Source organism: Cherax quadricarinatus, chromosome 83 (genome assembly GCF_038502225.1).
Source record: "Cherax quadricarinatus isolate ZL_2023a chromosome 83, ASM3850222v1, whole genome shotgun sequence".
NCBI classification, from domain to species: Eukaryota; Metazoa; Arthropoda; class Malacostraca; order Decapoda; family Parastacidae; genus Cherax; species Cherax quadricarinatus.
In genome coordinates, this window is record NC_091374.1 from 1,169,418 (window position 1) to 1,194,858 (window position 25,441).

Sequence of the window (25,441 nt, forward strand, 5' to 3'; positions counted from 1 at the left end):
TATATATATATATATATATATATATATATATATATATATATATATATATATATATATATATATATATATACACACACACACACGGAGCAACTTGCAGTTACTCCGTATATACGCTTATCTACGTTCATGTTGTTATAGTTACAGATCCACTCAAACTTCTAAGTGCATTCCTATGACATTCACTTAGACGATGTTTCGGTCTGTCCTAGGCCATTGTAGTGACAACTTAGAATACAACATTGTCGGGGAACCAGGTAGCCACTGTAGCAGCAACCTGGAGCAGGAAGATAACATTGTCAGGGAACCAGGTAGCCACTGTAGCAGCAACCTGGAGCAGGAAGATAACATTGTCAGAGAACCAGGTAGCCACTGTAACAGCAACCTGGAGCAGGAAGATAACATTGTCAGAGAACCAGGTAGCCACTGTAACAGCAACCTGGAGCAGGAAGATAACATTGTCAGAGAACCGGGTAGCCACTGTAGCAGCAACCTGGAGCAGAAAGATAACATTGTCAGGGAACCAGGTAGCCACTGTAGCAGCAACCTGGAGCAGGAAGATAACATTGCCAGGGAACCAGGTAGCCACTGTAGCAGCAACCTGGATCAGAAAGATAACACTGTCAGGGAACCAGGTAGCCACTGTAGCAGCAACCTGGAGCAGGAAGATAACATTGTCAGGGAACCATGTAGCCACTATAGCAGCAACCTGGAGCAGGAAGATAACACTGTCAGGGAACCAGGTAGCCACTGTAGCAGCAACCTGGAGCAGGAAGATAACATTGTCAGAGAACCAGGTAGCCACTGTAGCAGCAACCTGGAGCAGGAAGATAACATTGTCAGGGAACCAGGTAGCCACTGTAGCAGCAACCTGGAGCAGGAAGATAACATTATCAGGGAACCAGTTAGCCACTGTAGCAGCAACCTGGAGCAGGAAGATAACATTGTCAGAGAACCAGGTAGCCACTGTAGCAGCAACCTGGAGCTGGAAGATAACATTGTCAGAGAACCAGGTAGCCACTGTAGCAGCAACCTAGAGCAGGAAGATAACATTGTCAGGGAACCAGGTAGCCACTGTAGCAGCAACCTGGAACAGGAAGATAACATTGTCAGGGAACCAGGTAGCCACTGTAGCAGCAACCTGGAGCAGGAAGATAACATTGTCAGGGAACCAGGTAGCCACTGTAGCAGCAACCTGGAGCAGGAAGATAACATTGTCAGGGAACCAGGTAGCCACTGTAGCAGCAACCTGGAACAGGAAGATAACATTGTCAGGGAACCAGGTAGCCACTGTAGCAGCAACCTGGAGCAGGAAGATAACATTGTCAGAGAACCAGGTAGCCACTGTAGCAGCAACCTGGAGCAGGAAGATAACATTGTCAGGGAACCAGGTAGCCACTGTAGCAGCAACCTGGAGCAGGAAGATAACATTGTCAGGGAACCAGGTAGCCACTGTAGCAGCAACCTGGAGCAGGAAGAATCACAGGATGTGGTGGTGCTACTCATGTACAAGTTTATTAACGTTCACCCTCCCAGCTTCACAGGAAGAAATACTCAATACTGGGCACTACCACCACCACCTCACCCTCTCCTACAACTTCTTCCCTTGTCCAACAACCTCCCACCCCCAAATTCTAACTCTTCCCCCTACCCTTTAAAACCCTTCTTCCATCCCCAACCTTTAACCCTTCCTACACGCCCACCTCCTACAACCTTCCCCCAGCCAGGCTCTCTACACTGTTAAGCACGCATCACTGGGCCACACAGCACCTGCAGCCACAATTTATTCTGGTTTTAATGGTAAAGTTAGGCTTTCCACGGTACTTGTGGCAGCCTCTAGTCTCAACCACACAACACCTTTTTGGTCTTTACCAAAGTCGTTTTGTCTAACATTGCCTTTCTAGTGTATTGTCTAACAGTGACTTACTAGTGTACTAACTTTTACCAGTGACTAAGTACTATATTAACTTCTAACACTTACTACTAGTCACGCAGAGATTCTTAACCTTTTTTACGATTACAGTCGCCCAATAAACTGATTGACCAACATGTGTCCATACCAACTCCACCAGACTCTGGAAATCCCTATCATCATCTCCAGTCCTGTTAGGTACCAGTATGACTCCAAAAGATATCAACAGCTTGGTTATACTTTACACTTAATATATATTTACAGAAAACGGCAAATTGTTCAAAGACGGAGACCCATACCCCCAGTACTTGGTTCCCATACCCCAGTATTTGGTTCCCATACCCCAGTATTTGGTTCCCATACCCCAGTATTTGGTTCCCATACCCTAGAAGTATTTGGTTCCCATACCCTAGTATTTGGTTCCCATACCCCAGTATTTGGTTCCCATACCCTAGTATTTGGTTCCCATACCCTAGCATTTGGTTCCCATACCCCAGTATTTGGTCCCCATACCCTAGTATTTGGTTCCCATACCCTAGTATTTGGATCCCATACCCCCAGTATTTGGTTCCCATACCCCAGTATTTGGTTCCCGTACCCTAGTAGTATTTGGTTCCCATACCCTAGTATTTGGTTCCCATACCCCAGTATTTGGTCCCCATACCCTAGTATTTGGTTCCCATACCCTAGTATTTGGTTCCCATACCCCAGTATTTGGTTCCCATACCCTAGAAGTATTTGGTTCCCATACCCTAGTATTTGGTTCCCATACCCCAGTATTTGGTTCCCATACCCTAGTATTTGGTTCCCATACCCTAGTATTTGGTTCCCATACCCTAGTATTTGGTTCCCATACCCATACCCTAGTATTTGGTTCCCATACCCTAGTATTTAGTTCCCATACCCTAGTATTTGGTTCCCATACCCTAGTATTTGGTTCCCATACCCTAGTATTTGGTTCCCATACCCTAGTATTTGGTTCCCATACCCTAGTATTTGGTTCCCATACCCTAGTATTTGGTTCCCATACCCTAGTATTTGGTTCCCATACCCAAGTATTTGGTTTCCATACCCTAGTATTTAGTTCCCATACCCTAGTATTTGGTTCCCATACCCTAGTATTTGGTTCCCATACCCCAGTATTTGGTCCCCATACCCTAGTATTTGGTTCCCATACCCTAGTATTTGGTGCCCATACCCCAGTATTTGGTTCCCATACCCTGGAAGTATTTGGTTCCCATACTCTAGTATTTGGTTCCCATACCCTAGTATTTGGTTCCCATACCCTAGTATTTGGCTCCCATACCCCAGTATTTGGTTCCCATACCCTGGAAGTATTTGGTTCCCATACCCTAGTATTTGGCTCCCATACCCCAGTATTTGGTTCCCATACCCTGGCAGTATTTGGTTCCCATACTCTAGTATTTGGTTCCCATACCCTAGTATTTGGTTCCCATACCCTAGTATTTGGTTCCCATACCCTAGTATTTGGTTCCCATACCCTAGCATTTGGTTCCCATACCCTAGTATTTGGTTCCCATACCCTAGTATTTGGTTCCCATACCCTAGTATTTGGTTCCCATACCCTAGTATTTGGTTCCCATACCCTAGTATTTGGTTCCCATACCCTAGCATTTGGTTCCCATACCCTAGCATTTGGTTCCCATACCCTAGTATTTGGTTCCCATACCCTAGTATTTGGTTCCCATACCCTAGCATTTGGTTCCCATACCCTAGCATTTGGTTCCCATACCCTAGTATTTGGTTCCCATACCCTAGTATTTGGTTCCCATACCCTAGTATTTGGTTCCCATACCCTAGTATTTGGTTCCCATACCCTAGTATTTGGTTCCCATACCCTAGTATTTAGTTCCCATACCCTAGCATTTGGTTCCCATACCCTAGTATTTGGTTCCCATACCCTAGTATTTGGTTCCCATACCCTAACATTTGGTTCCCATACCCTAGCATTTGGTTCCCATACCCTAGCATTTGGTTCCCATACAATAGTATTTGGTTCCCATACCCTAGCATTTGGTTCCCATACCCTAGCATTTCGTTCCCATACCCTAGCATTTGGTTCCCATACCATAGTATTTGGTTCCCATACCCTAGCATTTGGTTCCCATGCCCTAGCATCTGATTCCCATACCCTAGCATTTGGTTCCCATGCCCTAGTATTTGGTTCCCATACCCTAGCATTTGGTTCCCATACCCTAGCATTTCGTCCCCATACCCTAGCATTTGGTTCCCATGCCCTAGCATTTGGTTCCCATACCCTAGCATTTGGTTCCCATACCCCAGTATTTGGTTCCCATACCCCAGTATTTGGTTCCCATACCCTAGCATTTCGTTCCCATGCCCTAGCATTTGGTTCCCATACCCTAGCATTTGGTTCCCATACCCCAGTATTTGGTTCCCATACCCTAGCATTTGGTTCCCATACCCTAGCATTTGGTTCCCATACCCTAGTATTTGGTTCCCATACCCTAGCATTTGGTTCCCATACCCTAGCATTTGGTTCCCATACCCTAGCATTTGGTTCCAATACCCCAGTATTTGGTTCCCATACCCTAACATTTGGTTCCCATACCCTAGCATTTGGTTCCCATACCCCAGTATTTGGTTCCCATACCCTAGCATTTGGTTCCCATACCCTAGTATTTGGTTCCCATACCCTAGTATTTGGTTCCCATACCCTAGGATTTGGTTCCCATACCCTAGCATTTGGTTCCCATACCCCAGTATTTGGTTCCCATACCCTAACATTTGGTTCCCTTACCCTAGCATTTGGTTCCCATACCCCAGTATTTGGTTCCCATACCCTAGCATTTGGTTCCCATACCCTAGTATTTGGTTCCCATACCCTAGTATTTGGTTTCCATACCCTAGCATTTGGTTCCCATACCCTAGCATTTGGTTCCCATACCCTAGCATTTGGTTCCCATGCCCTAACATTTGGTTCCCATGCCCTAGCATTTGGTTCCCATACCCTAGCATTTGGTTCCCATACCCTAGCATTTGGTTCCCATGCCCTAACATTTGGTTCCCATGCCCTAGCATTTGGTTCCCATACCCTAGCATTTGGTTCCCATGCCCTAACATTTGGTTCCCATACCCTAGCATTTGGTTCCCATACCCTAGCATTTGGTTCCCATACCCTAGCATTTGGTTCCCATGCCCTAACATTTGGTTCCCATGCCCTAACATTTGGTTCCCATGCCCTAACATTTGGTTCCCATGCCCTAACATTTGGTTCCCATGCCCTAACATTTGGTTCCCATACCCTAGCATTTGGTTCCCATACCCTAGTATTTGGTTCCCATGCCCTAACATTTGGTTCCCATGCCCTAACATTTGGTTCCCATACCCTAGCATTTGGTTCCCATACCCTAGTATTTGGTTCCCATGCCCTAACATTTGGTTCCCATGCCCTAACATTTGGTTCCCATACCCCAATACTTGGTATCCATACCCCCGGTTAGGAACTCCTTATAGTGTAATATCTTGTAACAGCTACTTACATAGTACCACTGTTAAGTACAACAGTATAACTCACTATTCATTCTGCTGGGCTACAATTCCGCCGTGTAACGTACGTACGTACGTACGTGTACTCACCTAGTTGTACTCACCTAGTTGAGGTTGCGGGGGTCGAGTCCGAGCTCCTGGCCCCGCCTCTTCACTGATCGCTACTAGGTCACTCTCCCTGAGCCGTGAGCTTTATCATACCTCTGCTTAAAGCTATGTATGGATCCTGCCTCCACTACATCGCTTCCCAAACTATTCCACTTACTGACTACTCTGTGGCTGAAGAAATACTTCCTAACATCCCTGTGATTCATCTGTGTCTTCAGCTTCCAACTGTGTGTGTGTGTGTGTGTGTGTGTGTGTGTGTGTGTGTGTGTGTGTGTGTGTGTGTGTGTGTGTGTGTGTGTGTGTGTGTGTTGCACACTAATACACCTAAACATCACAACTCTATAAAATAAACTAGTGCCAAGCTTAAGGTTTTCACATGAGGTAAGACAGAACATATTTCCAACTGTAAATAACACCGGACTACAATTTTTGATCATGTCTGAGCCTCGGAGAAAGAAATGCGTTTCACTTCACGCTTTTTGTGCTGCAGACAACGAACATAACCATAACAACACTCGAGTGGCTGAAGGAAACTGAATGCATTTCGTTAAACTACTGAGCACTGTGGCTATAGTGAACTGTATGTAAGTTTTAAGGAATTACGAAGTTGGTTTCAGTGAAGAGTCTGTCCTCTGTACGGTTTACTGACCCTCCTCCCTCCCTCCCTTCCCAGGTCAAAGATAACAGCAACTGGCCTGAGTCTGTATCTTTATAGATGGAGAGAATTTGCAATTTTAAGCGCCATTTCCGTATTCAGTGACGCAACATTAGTAAGGAATGATAGTTCTATTTCCGAAGTAGTTTTGCTCGAGAGAGAGAGAGAGAGAGAGAGAGAGAGAGAGAGAGAGAGAGAGAGAGAGAGAGAGAGAGAGAGACAGAGAGACAGAGAGACAGAGAGACAGAGAGAGAGAGAGAGGTAGAATGTTAACCAGAGTTTCCTGTGAGGTTGTGTCATGTACAGCTTCCCAGCTCCACCATCTCGTCCTCACTGCACCTGCTCACTCTCCACTATAAACACAAGAACACGCACCACACACATTAAAGGACTGAACGACTGTTGTTCCAAGCGTATACTATTTTTCCAGTGATCTTCTTTATACAATAGGCTAAGGTGTGTGTGTGTGTGTGTGTGTGTGTGTGTGTGTGTGTGTGTGTCTGTGTGTGTGTGTGTGTGTGTGTGTGTGTGTGTGTGTGTGTGTGTGTGTGTGTGTGTGTGTGTGTGTGTGTGTGTGTGTGTGTGTGTGTGTGTCTTGAGGTCACAACTGTCTATATCCCGGGCCACTAGTGATTGTCTGGGACCGCTGGGAACTGTCTTGAAGTACACAGAGGCCGAGTCTAAGGAGGGAGGGAGAGAGCGTAAGGGAAAATGTGAATTATGTTGCATACAGATTCAGAGGACAGCCAGGCTACTCTCAAACAGCCAGGCTACTCTCAAACAGCCAGGCTACTCTCAAACAGACAGGCTACTCTCAAACAGACAGGCTACTCTCAAACAGACAGGCTACTCTCAAACAGACAGGCTACTCTCAAACAGCCAGGCTACTCTCAAACAGACAGGCTACTCTCAAACAGCCAGGCTACTCTCAAACAGCCAGGCTACTCTCAAACAGCCAGGCTACTCTCAAACAGCCAGGCTACTCTCAGACAGCCATTTACTCTCAAACAGCCAGGCTACTCTCAAACAGCCAGGCTACTCTCAAACAGACAGGCTATTCTCAGACAGGCTACTCTCAAACAACCAGGCTACTCTCAAACAACCAGGCTACTCTCAAACAGCCAGGCTACTCTCAAACAGACAGGCTACTCTCAAACAGCCAGGCTACTCTCAAACAGACAGGCTACTCTCAAACAGACAGGCTACTCTCAAACAGACAGGCTACTCTCAAACAGACAGGCTACTCTCAAACAGACAGGCTACTCTCAAACAGACAGGCTACTCTCAAACAGCCAGGCTACTCTCAAACAGCCAGGCTACTCTCAAACAGACAGGCTACTCTCAAACAGACAGGCTACTCTCAAACAGACAGGCTACTCTCAAACAGACAGGCTACTCTCAAACAGCCAGGCTACTCTCAAACAGACAGGCTACTCTCAAACAGCCAGGCTACTCTCAGACAGGCTACTCTCAAACAGCCAGGCTACTCTCAAACAGACAGGCTACTCTCAAGCAGCCAGGCTACTCTCAAACAGGCTACTCTCAAACAGCCATGCTACTCTCAGACAGGCTACTCTCAAACAGACAGGCTACTCTCAAACAGACAGGCTACTCTCAAACAGACAGGCTACTCTCAAACAGCCAGGCTACTCTCAAACAGCCAGGCTACTCTCAAACAGACAGGCTACTCTCAAACAGACAGGCTACTCTCAAACAGACAGGCTACTCTCAAACAGACAGGCTACTCTCAAACAGACAGGCTACTCTCAAACAGACAGGCTACTCTCAAACAGCCAGGCTACTCTCAAACAGACAGGCTACTCTCAAACAGACAGGCTACTCTCAAACAGACAGGCTACTCTCAAACAGACAGGCTACTCTCAAACAGCCAGGCTACTCTCAAACAGACAGGCTACTCTCAAACAGACAGGCTACTCTCAAACAGACAGGCTACTCTCAAACAGACAGGCTACTCTCAGACAGGCTACTCTCAAACAGACAGGCTACTCTCAAACAGCCAGGCTACTCTCAAACAGCCAGGCTACTCTCAAACGTACCAAATCCTCATCGATCTTCACCATTCACCTCCCCCCCTTCACACACACATACGATAAAGCTCATGAAACAGGGAAAGAGTGGACTTACTAGTGACCAGCGAAAAGGCGGGGCCAAGAGCTGTGACACGAACCCTACAACCACAAACAAGTGAAACAGAGTACACACACACAGACTGACAATACTGGTAGACAGGACTACGGCTGATACAATAATTTACAAAATACTGAGAGGAACTGACAAGGGCGACTAGGGATAGATTGTTGAGATGGAAAAGACGGACACGAGGGTGCAGCTAAAAGTTGAAGACTAAGATGAGTCATAATGATGTTAGGAAGTATTTCTTCAGTCTTAGAGTAGCCAGAAAGTGGGACAACCTGGAGAGTGAAGTGGTAGAGGCAAGATCCATACACAGCTTTCAGAAGAGGTATGATAAGGCTCTCGAAGCCCAGGAGAGAGAACCTAGTAGTGACCAGGCAGGACCAGGAGCCGAGACTCGACCACTGCAACCACATATAAGCGCTTACATATAGGTGAGTACACACACCTGCCGCCACCGCTCCCCAACCCCCAATTAGCATGGTCCAAACAAGCCTCTCCCCACACCGTCGCCACCACCTGCTGACTCTATGAACCAGGGTGAGCCAGGCTTTAGTGCCACACCTCTCTTTCTCACACACACACACACACACACACACACACACACAAAATCCCTGAAGAGGGAATATTTACAGAGAGGTATATCTCTCTCTCTGTATACATAACATATGCCTCGAGTATATTATGCTGGATTTAATCAACAGTTCGAGAATTAAAGCATTCTTGATTGATGGTGTAAAGATAAAATGCGGCCTTGATAACTCTGGTGAAGTTTAGAGGCTTTAAATACATCAAGCCAACAGTAGTCTCTAGACAAATAACAAGAAGTGGCTGTTCCATTTCAATCCCGCAAAGCGCAAGGTCGTAGAATGAGAAACGGAGGAAAGGCAGCCAGAAACAACACAGTGACTGTTCAATAAGGAACCAGAGGTAAACATCACCCCGAATCTATTCACCAAGTTACATATAAAAACCGTCAGCAGAAGAACTACGACTAGCGACTGTAAGACCAACTTTTAGAAATCTAACCGAGAAGCCATTAAAAGATGTACACTACATACATACACACATACTTACAAACATACATACTTACATAAAGATAGCGTTACCTTGCAGCATGCACACAGATAAGGACACAAAAATGTTGAGAAAAGTGTTAACATGTAGCGCCAGACTGGTAGCAAAGTTGAAGGGAATGAGAAACAAGGCCAAACTAAAAGAGTTACATCTCTTGTTATTAGATAAGCCAAGATCCAAAGGAGATATAATCACGACGTTTAAGATACTCAAAAACATCAGCAGAGGAGAAAAGGGCAAATCATTGGAAATGAAGTGGGTTACAGGAGAGGGAAAACATGCATGCAAGTGTCTCGTAATAGTTTATGATCTTTACCTATTCTCAATATAGGAGACATGGTCTGAGACCAGGTCGTAAGGGACATCATCCCTGGAAGCATTAAGAGATAATTATCAGATATGTGTCTGCCCCTCCCACTCCAGAACCTCTCCAAGACATTTCCTTGCTTCTAAAAACAGCCACTAGGGTGCTACACTGCCCTATATAAAAAAAAGTTCCCATGTAAGCACCAGACGAGCCTGGCTCCTGACCGGGCTCCGAGAGTAGTGAAGCTCTCGAAACTCTTCAAAGGTATATCAAGGGTATGTATGTATTAGAGTTACACTAACAGGAAGAGCAAGAGGAAAAGAGCCGTAGAGAGGAGAATTAACTCATAGACACGAAGAGCAAATACTCTCAAGTTATCTTCAGCCCTCTCAGTCCACCCCACTCAAACATACCACTCAGCCTCACCACTCAAACACACCTGTGACCTCACACCTGTGTCATCTCTCACACTGGCAAGTCTCCCGCCTCTCACACCGCCTCACCGGGTCACAAACTGGAAGGCTCCTCAACAAGCACTCAAACACAAACCTATCTACACCGCCATGACAAGACACAGACAAGGAGAATTAGTGGGACTAGTTTGTAATGTGAACACAAGTGCAACTAATGTGACATTTAACTGTGGCAACGTTTCGCTCTCCAGGAGCCTTATCTAGTAGTTACACACGATACATTGACACAGACGGCATATATAGGCTTAGAGTGAGGTATCATATTACTGGTAGTAGTAGTACTAGTAATATTAGTAGTAGTAGTAGCAGTAGTAGTAATAGTAGTAGCAATACACGGGGTAGAACAATCAACTTGCACATGAGTAAAGGTTATAAAAGGTGTTACTAGAGTAGCATAAAAATAACTTAGACAAATTAATCGCTGTTATAACACGATCCAGCAAAATAGTCTCCAATAAATATTCCCAAATGTTACACAAATATCTCTTCATCTTGTCGGGTTTGTAAACTGTTTCCATCACAAAAACAGCGTCCCCAGCTACAGGTAAACACGCAGATGTATATACAAGGACACGCACGCGAACATCAGCGCTACTCCTGTACTTAAAAACAAATAAACCATACACTACACGCACGCACGCACGCATGGACACACGTCGGCCAGCTAACACGCATGAGTTAACCCTCAGAAACCAACTTGATAGCCAAAGATGGAGACGTCATTCACGGAAACTTTTCTTTAGGCAAAGTTTTCAGACAATCAGTGAAACTCTTTCATCTTGCCTGAGTAGTCTCCTTCCCCTGGCGCGTCCACGTTCATCTGGGTCTTTTACCTCACTCTGTACACACCAGCATAATTCCAGTCACACACACACACACACACACACACACGCATCCGTACTTGCGGAGTCTTCTCGCCAGTGAGGACCCTTAATCAATATATGTTTGGCATCTCTGACACCAACAACAATAGCCTACTTGATGTCCTAGGTGTTCATATATGACAGTGATGACTGGCTCTCCACCAGCATACAACGTTGTGTTAACATTACTAAGGTGTGATCAGTAGTTAGCGCTGAGTGCTGGGTTCTACAGCAGCGGTTGTTCCGCATGCCGTTAACGGGGACCATCGCCCTCACGCAGCCAGACTAAACCTGGCTGCTGGCCTGATCGACTAGTCTGTTGGTGCTGGCCGCACGCAGTCCAACGTACGAACTACAGTCCTAATCAAGGACTGATTTCGGGAACTAATCACGTCCTCTCTTGAAGACAGCCAGAGCTTTGTTGATAATACTCCTTACACAGGAAGGGAAGGCGTTGACAAGTCGAGGACCTCTGACACCTATCGAGTTCTCTCTTAGTGTACTCATCACACCCCCTGCTTTTTATTGGGAATACTCTGTACTATCTGCCAAGCCTCTCGCTTTTATACCGAGTAATTTCGGTGTGCGGGTTTGAGATCTACCTGAAGGGTATTCCGGGGATCAACGTCCCCTCGGCCCGGTCTACGACCAGGCCTCCCGGTGGATCAGGGCCTGACCAGGCTGTTACTGCTAGCCGGACGTAGTCCAACGTACGAACCACAGCCCGGTTGGTCCGGCAGTGACTAAGTATCTGTCCAGCTCCCTCTTGAAGGCATCCAGGGGCCTATTGATAATTCCCCCTTCTGCACGGTGGGAGGCTGCTGAACACACTCTCCAGGATTTTCCAGGTGCAAATTATGTACCTTAATAATAATAATAACGATAACAGGTAGGGTTATCACAACAGTAATCAATGATGCGAGTTTGAACTGCGTGGACCCACCATGTGGTAAGTTACAACGCAGCAAGTCTGCTGTGTTTCTGCGTCGCAATCTATGCCACTTTGACTTTTTGGGGGTTACCCTGAGTAATTTACACTTATTACTATGTATGATAATTTGTGTAACTGCATTTATGTGTACCTGTACCTAAATCTTTCCCTACAACCCATCCTCCACTTCCTCTCTCTCTCTCTCTCTCTTTATTACTCATGTTCAGTCCTCCCATTCCCTTCTATGGCTTCCTTTCTCCCACGCCCAGCCTCCTCATTCCCCTTCCTCTTTCTCTCTCTTACTGCTTCCTTCCTCTCACGCCCCATCTTTATCTTTCCCTCTCTCTCTCTCCTACTGATCCCTCCCTTCATCCCTTCAAGTACAATAGTCTATCGATCACAATGCAAAGCCCATGCAACGCAAATCTCCAACTGATGCAGACACACACACACACACACTAACATTCATGGTAAGTACACACACACACACACACACACACACACACACACACACACACACACACACACACACACACACACACACACACACACACACACACACACACACACACACAATCCAGCCAAATGCAAAGTCATGAAGATTGGGGAGGGGCAAAGAAGACCGCAGACAGAGTATAGGCTAGGTGGACAAAGACTACAGACCTCACTCAGGGAGAAAGACCTTGGGGTGACCATAACACCGAGCACATCACCGGAGGCACACATCAACCAAATAACCGCTGCAGCATACGGGCGCCTGGCAAACCTGAGAATAGCGTTCCAATACCTTAATAAGGAATCGTTCAAGACACTGTACACTGTGTATGTTAGGCCCATACTGGAGTATGCAGCACCAGTCTGGAACCCACACCTGGTCAAGCACGTCAAGAAGTTAGAGAAAGTACAAAGGTTTGCAACAAGGCTAGTCCCAGAGCTCAAGGGAATGTCGTACGAGGAAAGGTTAAGGGAAATCGGACTGACGACACTGGAGGACAGAAGGGTCAGGGGAGACATGATAACGACATACAAGATACTGCGGGGAATAGACAAGGTGGACAGAGATAGGATATTCCAGAGAGGGGACACAGGGACAAGGGGTCACAACTGGAAGCTGAAGACTCAGACGAGTCACAGGGACGTTAGGAAGTATTTCTTCAGTCATAGAGTTGTCAGCAAGTGGAATAGCCTAGCAAGTGAAGTAGTGGAGGCAGGAACCATACATAGTTTTAAGAAGAGGTATGACAAAGCTCAGGAAGCAGAGAGAGAGAGGATCCAGTAGCGATCAGTGAAGAGGCGGGGCCAGGAGCTGAGTCTCGACCCCTGCAACCACAATTAGGTGAGTACAATTAGGTGAGTACACACACACACACACACACACACACACACACACACACACACACACACACACACACACACACACACACACAATAAAAAAATAGAGGACTGGGAAGGAATACAAGAAACCTGCCACACTGGGAACTTGACAAATATTCTAACACTCAAGCATGTGAATGTGTGTCATAAATGTCCACTATACGCACAGTATTTAACATTTATCATTATATTAATGGTACATAATACCAAGGCACGTGTGCAACATGTAGACATCTTTACTGCAGAGACAATTCGCTTGCGTAGCATTACTCTTTAGTCGCAGAGATGTTTAATATACCCGGGACAGTTGAAGAAGCGGAGGTCTTGAAGTGTTGAGTCCGCGGGGGCGTTGACCCCCGGAACTCTCTCCAGGTAAACAGCTATGGTAGTTGAGAAGTCAGTCATCTTGAGGTGTTCAGAGCCTGAGTCTTGATGTAAAGTGTTCATTTAGCAGTGAATATTATTTATGATGTTGATCATAGCCAGCAACACACGCGCCCTCACACGCACTTCTCGCCTCCGTGTTATTTCTGCCTTATAAATTACCGCTCAATGATCCACACGGGTTTAGCGATTTGCATAAACAAATTTTTTATCTAATAACGAGTACCTTGGGATTACTGAGACTTATGTTACCTTGACCTGGGGAGGAGCTATATACATGGAAGCACTTAGGAGTTAACACAGGGCCTGTAGAATGATAACCAGATTTAATCCAAGGGAAGAGTAGTATTAATTCCTTGGATCAAGAGCCCTTCACCAGCGTCAAGGTAATCTCTCCTTGAAAGTTCAACACAGGAAAACACATGAATGGTTTCTGGTATTTTCCCGGCTATTAACAATACTGTGTACATCAGCAGTGTGCTGCTACCTATTCTGACACTCGAGTTCTGTCCTCACAGAGCGGCCTGTCCACCGCCTGGTCAACCGGGCTGTTGGTGCTGGCGGCCCGCAGAACCCACATAGCCATCATAACTCAGATGATCAAGCACATGCTGGAGAGTGTGATCCATTTTCCTCTTGAAACAACTACTTACGTTCCATGTTATAATTCATCACATAACATGGGTCTGTATCATGTTCCATCACACAGCATGGGTTTCCCTGTCATAATTCATCACATAGCATGGGTCTGTGACATGTTCCATCACACAGCATGGGTTTCCCTGCCATAATTCATCACACAGAATGGGTTACCCTGCCACAATTCATCACACAGAATGGGTTACCCTGCCACAATTCATCACACAGAATGGGTTACCCTGCCATAATTCATCACACAGAATGGGTTACCCTGCCATAATTCATCACACAGAATGCGTTTCCCTGTCATAATTCATCACACAGAATGGGTTACCCTGCCATAATTCATCACACAGAATGCGTTTCCCTGTCATAATTCATCACACAGAATGGGTTACCCTGCCATAATTCATCACACAGAATGCGTTTCCCTGTCATAATTCATCACACAGAATGCGTTTCCCTGTCATAATTCATCACACAGAATGGGTTACCCTGCCATAATTCATCACACAGAATGGGTTACCCTGCCATAATTCATCACACAGAATGCGTTTCCCTGTCATAATTCATCACACAGAATGGGTTACCCTGCCATAATTCATCACACAGAATGCGTTTCCCTGTCATAATTCATCACACAGAATGCGTTTCCCTGTCATAATTCATCACACAGAATGGGTTACCCTGCCATAATTCATCACACAGAATGGGTTACCCTGCCATAATTCATCACACAGAATGCGTTTCCCTGTCATAATTCATCACACAGAATGGGTTACCCTGCCATAATTCATCACACAGAATGCGTTTCCCTGTCATAATTCATCACACAGAATGGGTTACCCTGCCATAATTCATCACACAGAATGCGTTTCCCTGCCATAATTCATCACACAGAATGGGTTACCCTGCCATAATTCATCACACAGAATGCGTTTCCCTGTCATAATTCATCACACAGAATGGGTTACCCTGCCATAATTCATCACACAGAATGCGTTTCCCTGTCATAATTCATCACACAGAATGGGTTACCCTGCCATAATTCATCACACAGAATGCGTTTCCCTGTCATAATTCATCACACAGAATGGGTTACCCTGCCATAATTCATCACACAGAATGCGTTTCCCTGTCATAATTCATCACACAGAATGGGTTACCCTGCCATAATTCATCACACAGAATGCGTTTCCCTGTCATAATTCATCACACAGAATGGGTTACCCTGCCATAATTCATCACACAGAATGGGTTTCCCTGCCATAATTCATCACACAGAATGGGTTTCCCTGCCATAATTCATCACACAGAATGGGTTACCCTGCCATAATTCATCACACAGAATGCGTTTCCCTGTCATAATTCATCACACAGAATGGGTTACCCTGCCATAATTCATCACACAGAATGCGTTTCCCTGTCATAATTCATCACACAGAATGGGTTACCCTGCCATAATTCATCACACAGAATGCGTTTCCCTGTCATAATTCATCACACAGAATGGGTTACCCTGCCATAATTCATCACACAGAATGCGTTTCCCTGTCATAATTCATCACACAGAATGGGTTACCCTGCCATAATTCATCACACAGAATGCGTTTCCCTGTCATAATTCATCACACAGAATGGGTTACCCTGCCATAATTCATCACACAGAATGCGTTTCCCTGTCATAATTCATCACACAGAATGGGTTACCCTGCCATAATTCATCACACAGAATGCGTTTCCCTGTCATAATTCATCACACAGAATGGGTTACCCTGCCATAATTCATCACACAGAATGCGTTTCCCTGTCATAATTCATCACACAGAATGGGTTACCCTGCCATAATTCATCACACAGAATGCGTTTCCGTCATAATTCATCACACAGAATGGGTTACCCTGCCATAATTCATCACACAGAATGCGTTTCCCTGTCATAATTCATCACACAGAATGGGTTACCCTGCCATAATTCATCACACAGAATGGGTTTCCGCGTCATACTCCCTCACACAAATATTATACCTAACGTGAGGTAATGAAATGTGTCAACCTGAGATGGGAGACTTCAGCAGGACATCCAAGACGTCGTCCAGTACTCCACTAGGGTTCAGCAGCTACGGCAGCTTAACAAGTTTACCTCACCTCTCCAGCACAGCTACCTGGAAAACTCCATCACCCACTCCCCACCACAGGCTACGCCCCCAACAGCAGCGCCAACACCACACCAATACCTCCAACACTCTACCAACGGCACCAACACCACACCAATACTTCCAACACTCCACCAGCAGCACCAACATCACACCAATACCTCCAACACTCCACCAACAACACCACACCAATACCTCCAACACTCCACCAGCAGCACCAACACCACACCAATACCTCCAACACTCCACCAACAACACCACACCAATACCTCCAACACTCCACCAGCAACACCACACCAATACCTCCAACACTCCACCAGCAACAACAACACGGCACCAGTACCTCCAACACCAGTAGAACCAACACGACACCAATACCTCCAACACTCCACCAGCAGCACCAACACGACACCAATACCTCCAACACTCAGCAGAACCAACACCCCACCAGCAGCACCAATACCTCCAACACTCCACCAGCGGCTCCCTCATGAATACGTCAAACACTCTCCACTACGTCCACACCAAGCACTGGGTGATGGTAGCGTCCACACCAAGCACGGGGTGATGGTAGCCTCTACACCAAGCACGGGGTTATGGTAGCGTCCACACCAAGCACGGGGTGATGGTAGCGTCCACACCAAGCACGGGGTGATGGTAGCCTCTACACCAAGCACGGGGTGATGGTAGCGTCCACACCAAGCACGGGGTGATGGTAGCCTCTACACCAAGCACGGGGTTATGGTAGCGACCACACCAAGCACGGGGTGATGGTAGCGTCCACACCAAGCACGGGGTGATGGTAGCCTCCACACCAAGCACAGGGTGATGGTAGCGTCCACACCAAGCACGGGGTGATGGTAGCGTCCACACCAAGCACGGGGTGATGGTAGCCTCTACACCAAGCACGGGGTGATGGTAGCGTCCACACCAAGCACGGGGTGATGGTAGCCTCTGTTATGGTAGCGTCCACACCAAGCACGGGGTGATGGTAGCGTCCACACCAAGCACGGGGTGATGGTAGCCTCTACACCAAGCACGGGGTGATGGTAGCGTCCACACCAAGCACGGGGTGATGGTAGCGTCCACACCAAGCACGGGGTGATGGTAGCGTCCACACCAAGCACGGGGTGATGGTAGCGTCCTCACCAAGCACGGGGTGATGGTAGCGTCCACACCAAGCACGGGGTGATGGTAGCGTCCACACCAAGCACGGGGTGATGGTAGCGTCCTCACCAAGCATGGGGTGATAGCGTCCTCACCAAGCACGGGGTGATGGTAGCGTCCTCACCAAGCACGGGGTGATGGGCGTCCTCACCAAGCATGATGGTAGCGGCAATCTCTCACTAATAAAGGTATAATTAAGTGCATATCTCACAATGAGCTGCCACAAAAACTCTCATTATTGTCCTGTTGTCGACGACTCGCAAATATTAACCACGACCTTCCATCACCGTGTAGCTGCCACACTTGTCATTCACGGGGTGATTGTTGCGTCCACGCGAAGCACGGGGTGATGGTAGCGTCCACACCAAGCACGGGGTGATGGTAGCGTCCACACCAAGCACGGGGTGATGGTAGCGTCCACACCAAGCACGGGGTGATGGTAGCGTCCACACCAAGCACGGGGTGATGGTAGCGTCCACACCAAGCACCAAGCACGGGGTGATGGTAGCGTAGCCTCTACACCAAGCACGGGGTGATGGTAGCGTCCACACCAAGCACGGGGTGATGGTAGCGTCCACACCAAGCACGGGGTGATGGTAGCGTCCACACCAAGCACGGGGTGATGGTAGCGTCCTCACCAAGCACATGGTAGCGTCCACACAAGCACGGGGTGATGGTAGCGTCCACACCAAGCACGGGGTGATGGTAGCGTCCACACCAAGCACGGGGTGATGGTAGCGTCCACACCAAGCACGGGGTGATGGTAGCGTCCACACCAAGCACGGGGTGATGGTAGCGTCCACACCAAGCACGGGGTGATGGTAGCGTCCTCACCAAGCACGGGGTGATGGTAGCGTCCTCACCAAGCACGGGGTGATGGTAGTGGCCCTCAGCCTGGCTAAGGGACTAACAACCTCAAATACTATTTCTCCAAGGTTGACTGATTACATCATCTTCATTTCACTACACCTGCTGCCTCTGTATCTGACTGAAGAAGTCTCCTGTGTGAGGAAATGTCTCAACAACAAGGATACCCAACTGTTGCACATGTGTCTTAATCTTCAAACTGTCTGTATTATATACCATTTCCAACACAGAAGAAATAAGTTACTCCTGTGCGATGCCAAGATTTAGAAAGGATATACGAACGGTTTGGAAATATAGTCGATAAGTGGAACAGTCTGCCTGGTAGGGTTATTGAAGCTGAAACCTTGGGTAGGTTAAAGTCGATGAGCGGAACAGTCTACCTGTGGGGTTACTGAAGCTAAAACCTTGGGTAGGTTAGATAAAGTCGATGAGTGGAAGTCTACCTGTGGGGTTACTGAAGCTAAAACTTTGGGTAGGTTAGATAAAGTCGATGAGTGGAAGTCTACCTGTGGGGTTACTGAAGCTAAAACTTTGGGTAGGTCAGATAAAGTCGATGAGTGGAAGTCTACCTGTGGGGTTACTGAAGCTAAAACTTTGGGTAGGTTAGATAAAGTCGATGAGTGGAAGTCTACCTGTGGGGTTACTGAAGCTAAAACCTTGGGTAGGTTAAATAAAGTCGATGTGTAGAACAGTCTGCCTGGTGGGGTTACTCAAGCTAAAACCTTGGGTTGGTTAGATAAATATACAAGTGAGAGGAGTTAGATTTGAGTGGGACTTGCACATGGGTTAACAGGGTTGGGCAAATATTTTTATTAGTAGGTTTGGGTTTAAGAAAGACCTGCCTAGTATGGGCCAGTAAGCCTGCTGTAGTGCTCCTCCTCTATTACGTCATGTAACACAAATAACCCTCACATAGAAGAGAGGAGCTTACGACGACGTTTCGGACCGAAACGTCGTCGTAAGCTCCTTTCTTCTATGACTCACGAAATCGTAATAACACGATTGCGGGTTATTTGTGTATCGTTCCAGTCACGGTATTGTGCCTTTTTTGTTATTTACGTCATGTAACACTCAACACTACTCACCTACAAGATTCCTTCAGAGAAAACTACATCCCCATCATTCTATCTCCAAGAAGCAACTGTTTACAAAAATCTGTAAATCCACAGATTAAGTAATTACGTTCTTACGCGTAAATCCTAATTGTTGTGAATGTTATAATCAGCTTGTGAGCAGAACCTTAACACACCATGGATATTGTGCCATTATTATTATTATTATTATTATTATTATTATTATTATTATTATTATATTTGCGGAGAAAATGGTTTGGAACGGACAAATTGAAGAATGAGACACTTATGCCACATTTGGGAATCTCTATTGAGGAAACGTTTCACCAGCCATTGGTTTAACCCGTGGAAGGTTAGGGGTTGTAGTTGCAACTGGCTGGATAAGAAGTCTTCAGCGACATGAAGGCCTTTCCTCAGTGGAAGTGTTGTCTGAACGTAATATTGTGGAGTAAACAGTGCCGCAGTATGATACATCACCTTCAACCTACACACACACACACACACATATTCACTCACACACACACACACAGGTACCATACATAGCTTTAAAAAGAGGTATGATAAAGTTTATGAAGCAGGGAGAGAGTGGACCTAGTAGCAACCAGTGAATTTTCGGGGCCAGGAGCTATGACTCGTCCCCTGCAACCACAATAAGGCAGACTACAATTGATTACACACATTCTCTTACACACACACTTGGTCCTGTTTTTCGGTCTCTCACATTGTCCACTTGTTAGAAAATATTATTTTATTTTTACTTATACTGGGAGTAATAAACTCGAAGAGATCGTACAGCACCTGGGAAATGAGAGGTAACACGTTTCGACCAAGGTAATGGGAGGATAAGTCCGGTTCGCTGGATCAAGAGTCCTTCACCTTGACTGATCCACATTTTCCATTCACCACCTTTAAAAACCTACGCTCGTCACTGTGCATTACTGCCTTACTAATATTTTATCTTATTAAAGAATGATTTGTCATTCAAATACCGTATATAGAAAAATGGGTTTAAATACAAAGAAACGTGTGTTGGTGTTAGGAGAGATTGGTGTTAGAAGAGCCAAGTGTTAGAAGAAGAGGCTGGTGTTAAGAGAGGTTGTGTTTCTAGACATTCCATTAGTGTGAATGAATGGGTCGACCCTGGCCCAACTTGGGCAGATAATAAAGCTAATGAGGAGAAAAAGGCGCCATTACTGAGATGAGTGGAGGTGGTGCTGGAGGTTCCCCAGGGAGCACACTTCATCTCCACCCTCCTCCAATATTTAACTCACAAAGGAAGCAATACAACTTTCCTGGAAAACTCGGAGGATTCACCCGCGCGCACACCCACCATTTTTATATATAACTTTAACAAAATCCATTCTGAAGGTGGTGGATGAGTTTCCCCTCGCCGGGGAAAACTGATGACGCGAGTGTAAAGGAATACTGTATAATAATAATCATGGTTGTGCGATAAAAACCCATAAGGATCACACACTATCCGGTGAACGGAAAATAATCAGGTTTGATGGGCAGGGGAAAACAGTATCAGTTCATTGTATTATGCCACTGTGGATAAAATGATTTGACATTTCTTGAATATTTCTGAGTTGTCTCTCAATTCATTTTACCGCATTCCAGTACTTAATGACGCAAGGTGTGACAACTGTCCATCGGGTAGAGTTCACATTTCGTTTGTCCAACATCTGGTGGTGGTGATTAAACCTTGCAAAGATACTGGTATTGCATCACAAGTATCATGGCCCCCGTCCAGGGTGGGCTATTAACAATAACAGCGTGTATACACAACATTAACGCCTCGGGTTAGCTGGGGGAACTTTTATATCTCTAACAACGGGGATGGCTGGGCTGGGAAGCACTTTAAGGTAAACACTTTTTTTTCCCCTCTCTGCTTTACATATGGCACCACCTGTGTGATCAGCGGGGATGGCTAGGAAGCCTTTATGGTAACCACTCTTTCCCTTTACCTCACCTATGGCACCTCCCGTGTGAACAGGTAAAGTTTTAATTAACATTTAACGCTTGAGCAATCCAGTAGGGGAATACTTTCCAGCACCGCTCGAGCTGAATATGAAACAGTGTGTGTGTATGGTGTGTCAAGTGTGAAGACTATTGAGGATGTCAGTGTGGTTAGGAGGCAGTTTCACACCACCAGAACCACACCACAAGGGGGGATCACACTACCAGAACCACAACACTACCTGTATCACGCTAGAGATCACACCACAAGGAGGGGGATCACACTACCAGGATCACACCACCTTGGGGCACACCACTTGGGATACACTAGGTCACACAACTAGACAGGGTAACACCACCAGGGTCACACAACTAGGATCACGCCTCTAGACAGGGAGTAACACCACCTGGTCAAACCACCAGGGACGCTCATTTCTGTGTCTAACAAGCAGATGCCACACTTCCATCTTCATTAATATTCGTTTTGTAAATACGAATAAGTATGCGAACCGAAAAAAATAGGAGAGTGCACAACAAGCTTCCAGTGTGAGAATAACATTACTCTGTGTATGTGCAGCTTTATAAAGTCATTAACTTGATAAATCTCTATATAGAGTTTAATTCTGTCAAAATATAAGCTTGCTCTGCAAGTGTCTTTCCTACAATATTGTTTGTACCTTTTGTAACCGACAATGTCGGGTTTCATGTGTGTTGTTTATCTTCCCTGGAAGATCAGGGCCTGATCCACCGGGAAGCCTGGCCGTGGACCGGGCGGCGGGGGCGTTGATCCCCGGAATACCCTCCAGGTAGACTCCAGGTATGTAGTGTCAAGTATTCTCATCTTCAGAACACAAGTGACTTGATAAAGATCTTAAAAGATCAAACGTAGTAATAAAAGTGTCCAAAGTTGAAAATATTGCCTCCTGCTGATACATCACATGTCAAACTTTTGAAGAGTGAAGCCAGGGAGGACGCTGGCAAACCTGACTTAACTCTCACCTTAGCTATCTTTTATGTTAAGAAAAGACCCTTGTGGGATTCAGCGAGAATAGGTTTTGTGAGAGGAGTGTCACCAGGGGGTGAGAAGAGCCAGGGCTTAACCCAGCTGCTGGACGTTGTGGGGCTCATAAGATTTTACTCGCAGGTAGAGCACGTCATCACTGGCTCGGGGCAGCAGCAATGGACGTCAAGGAAATTCGGCACTCTCACCTGCCTCAGTCCTACCTATCATCTCCCCCTTCCCCTCAATCCTAGAGCCACAGCCCCAGCCGCCACCACTACTACTCTCCCTCCTCCTCTTCTGATTCTCTCCACCCCAGAGCCCCAGCAACCATCCCCTCCTCCTCCTCCTCCTCTTCTTCTGATTCTCTCCACCCCAGAGCCCCAGCAACCATCACCTCCTCCTCCTTCTCCTCCTCTTCTGATTCTCTCCACCCCAGCAACCATCACCTCCTCCTCCTCCTCCTCCTCTTCTTCTGATTCTCTCCACCCCAGAGCCCCAGCAACCATCACCTCCTCCTCCTCCTCCTCTTCTTCTGATTCTCTCCACCCCAGAGCCCCAGCAACCATCACCTCCTCCTCCTCCTCTTCTGATTCTCTCCACCCCAGCAACCATCACCTCCTCCTCCTCCTCTTCTGATTCTCTCCACCCCAGCAACCATCACCTCCTTCTCCTCCTCTTCTGATTCTCTCCACCCCAGCAACCATCACCTCCTCCTCCTCCTCTTCTGATTCTCTCCACCCCAGCAACCATCACCTCCTTCTCCTCCTCTTCTGATTCTCTCCACCCCAGCAACCATCACCTCCTCCTCCTCCTCTTCTGATTCTCTCCACCCCAGCAACCATCACCTCCTCCTCCTCCTCTTCTGATTCTCTCCACCCCAGCAACCATCACCTCCTTCTCCTCCTCTTCTGATTCTCTCCACCCCAGCAACCATCGCCTCCTCCTCCTCCTCCTCCTCTTCTGATTCTCTCCACCCCAGCAACCATCGCCTCCTCCTCCTCGTCCTCCTCTTCTGATTCTCTCCACCCCAGCAACCATCGCCTCCTCCTCGTCCTCCTCTTCTGATTCTCTCCACCCCAGCAACCATCGCCTCCTCCTCCTCTTCTGATTCTCTCCACCCCAGCATCCATCACCTCCTCATCCTCTTCTGATTCTCTCCACCCCAGCAACCATCACCTCCTCCTCCTTCTCCTCCTCTTCTGATTCTCTCCACCCCAGCATCCATCACCTCCTCCTCCTCTTCTGATTCTCTCCACCCCAGCATCCATCACCTCCTCCTCCTCTTCTGATTCTCTCCACCCCAGCATCCATCACCTCCTCCTCCTCTTCTGATTCTCTCCACCCCAGCAACCATCACCTCCTCCTCCTCCTCCTCCTCTTCTGATTCTCTCCACCCCAGCAACCATCACCTCCTTCTCCTCCTCTTCTGATTCTCTCCACCCCAGCAACCATCGCCTCCTCCTCCTCCTCCTCCTCCTCCTCCTCTTCTGATTCTCTCCACCCCAGCAACCATCGCCTCCTCCTCGTCCTCCTCTTCTGATTCTCTCCACCCCAGCAACCATCGCCTCCTCCTCCTCTTCTGATTCTCTCCACCCCAGCATCCATCACCTCCTCCTCATCCTCTTCTGATTCTCTCCACCCCAGCAACCATCGCCTCCTCCTCCTCTTCTGATTCTCTCCACCCCAGCAACCATCGCCTCCTCCTCCTCTTCTGATTCTCTCCACCCCAGCAACCATCACCTCCTCCTCCTCCTCCTCCTCCTCTTCTGATTCTCTCCACCCCAGCATCCATCACCTCCTCATCCTCTTCTGATTCTCTCCACCCCAGCAACCATCACTTCCTCCTCCTCCTCCTCCTCTTCTGATTCTCTCCACCCCAGCAACCATCACCTCCTCCTCCTCCTCTTCTGATTCTCTCCACCCCAGCAACCATCACCTCCTCCTCCTCCTCTTCTGATTCTCTCCACCCCAGCAACCATCACCTCCTCCTCCTCCTCTTCTGATTCTCTCCACCCCAGCAACCATCACCTCCTCCTCCTCCTCTTCTGATTCTCTCCACCCCAGCAACCATCACTTCCTCCTCCTCCTCCTCCTCCTCTTCTGATTCTCTCCACCCCAGCAACCATCACCTCCTCCTCCTCCTCTTCTGATTCTCTCCACCCCAGCAACCATCACCTCCTCCTCCTCCTCTTCTGATTCTCTCCACCCCAGCAACCATCACCTCCTCCTCCTCCTCTTCTGATTCTCTCCACCCCAGCAACCATCACCTCCTCCTCCTCCTCTTCTGATTCTCTCCACCCCAGCAACCATCACCTCCTCCTCCTCCTCTTCTGATTCTCTCCACCCCAGCAACCATCACCTCCTCCTCATCCTCTTCTGATTCTCTCCACCCCAGCAACCATCACCTCCTCCTCCTCCTCCTCCTCTTCTGATTCTCTCCACCCCAGCAACCATCACCTCCTCCTCCTCCTCTTCTGATTCTCTCCACCCCAGCAACCATCACCTCGTCCTCTTCTGATTCTCTCCACCCCAGAGCCCCAGTAACCATCTCCTCCTCCTGTGCTTATCCACCCCAGAGCCCCAGCAGCCTTCTCCTTCCATCATGTATACATTACGAATTAGATCGGAGCCAAAATTATCACAAAGGAGCTCCAGAAACACACATACTTGGTTTCATCTATTGTTGTTAAATGGGACACAACACTACAAAGACTGGGAGTTTCAACACTGACGTTCAGGATCGATTAATCTTAAAATGGCAATCCACAGCCATCAAATAAATTACCTCTCCACTAACAAGCCTCGCCCATGC

At 47.2% G+C, this 25,441-nt stretch overlaps 1 long non-coding RNA gene across 1 annotated transcript in view; it reads right to left on the reverse strand.

Annotated features, from left to right (window-relative positions):
• LOC138855147 (uncharacterized) overlaps positions 1 to 25,441 on the reverse strand; it is a 116,734-nt gene that overhangs the window by 64,339 nt on the left and 26,954 nt on the right. The gene's annotated exons all lie outside the window — the stretch shown is intronic.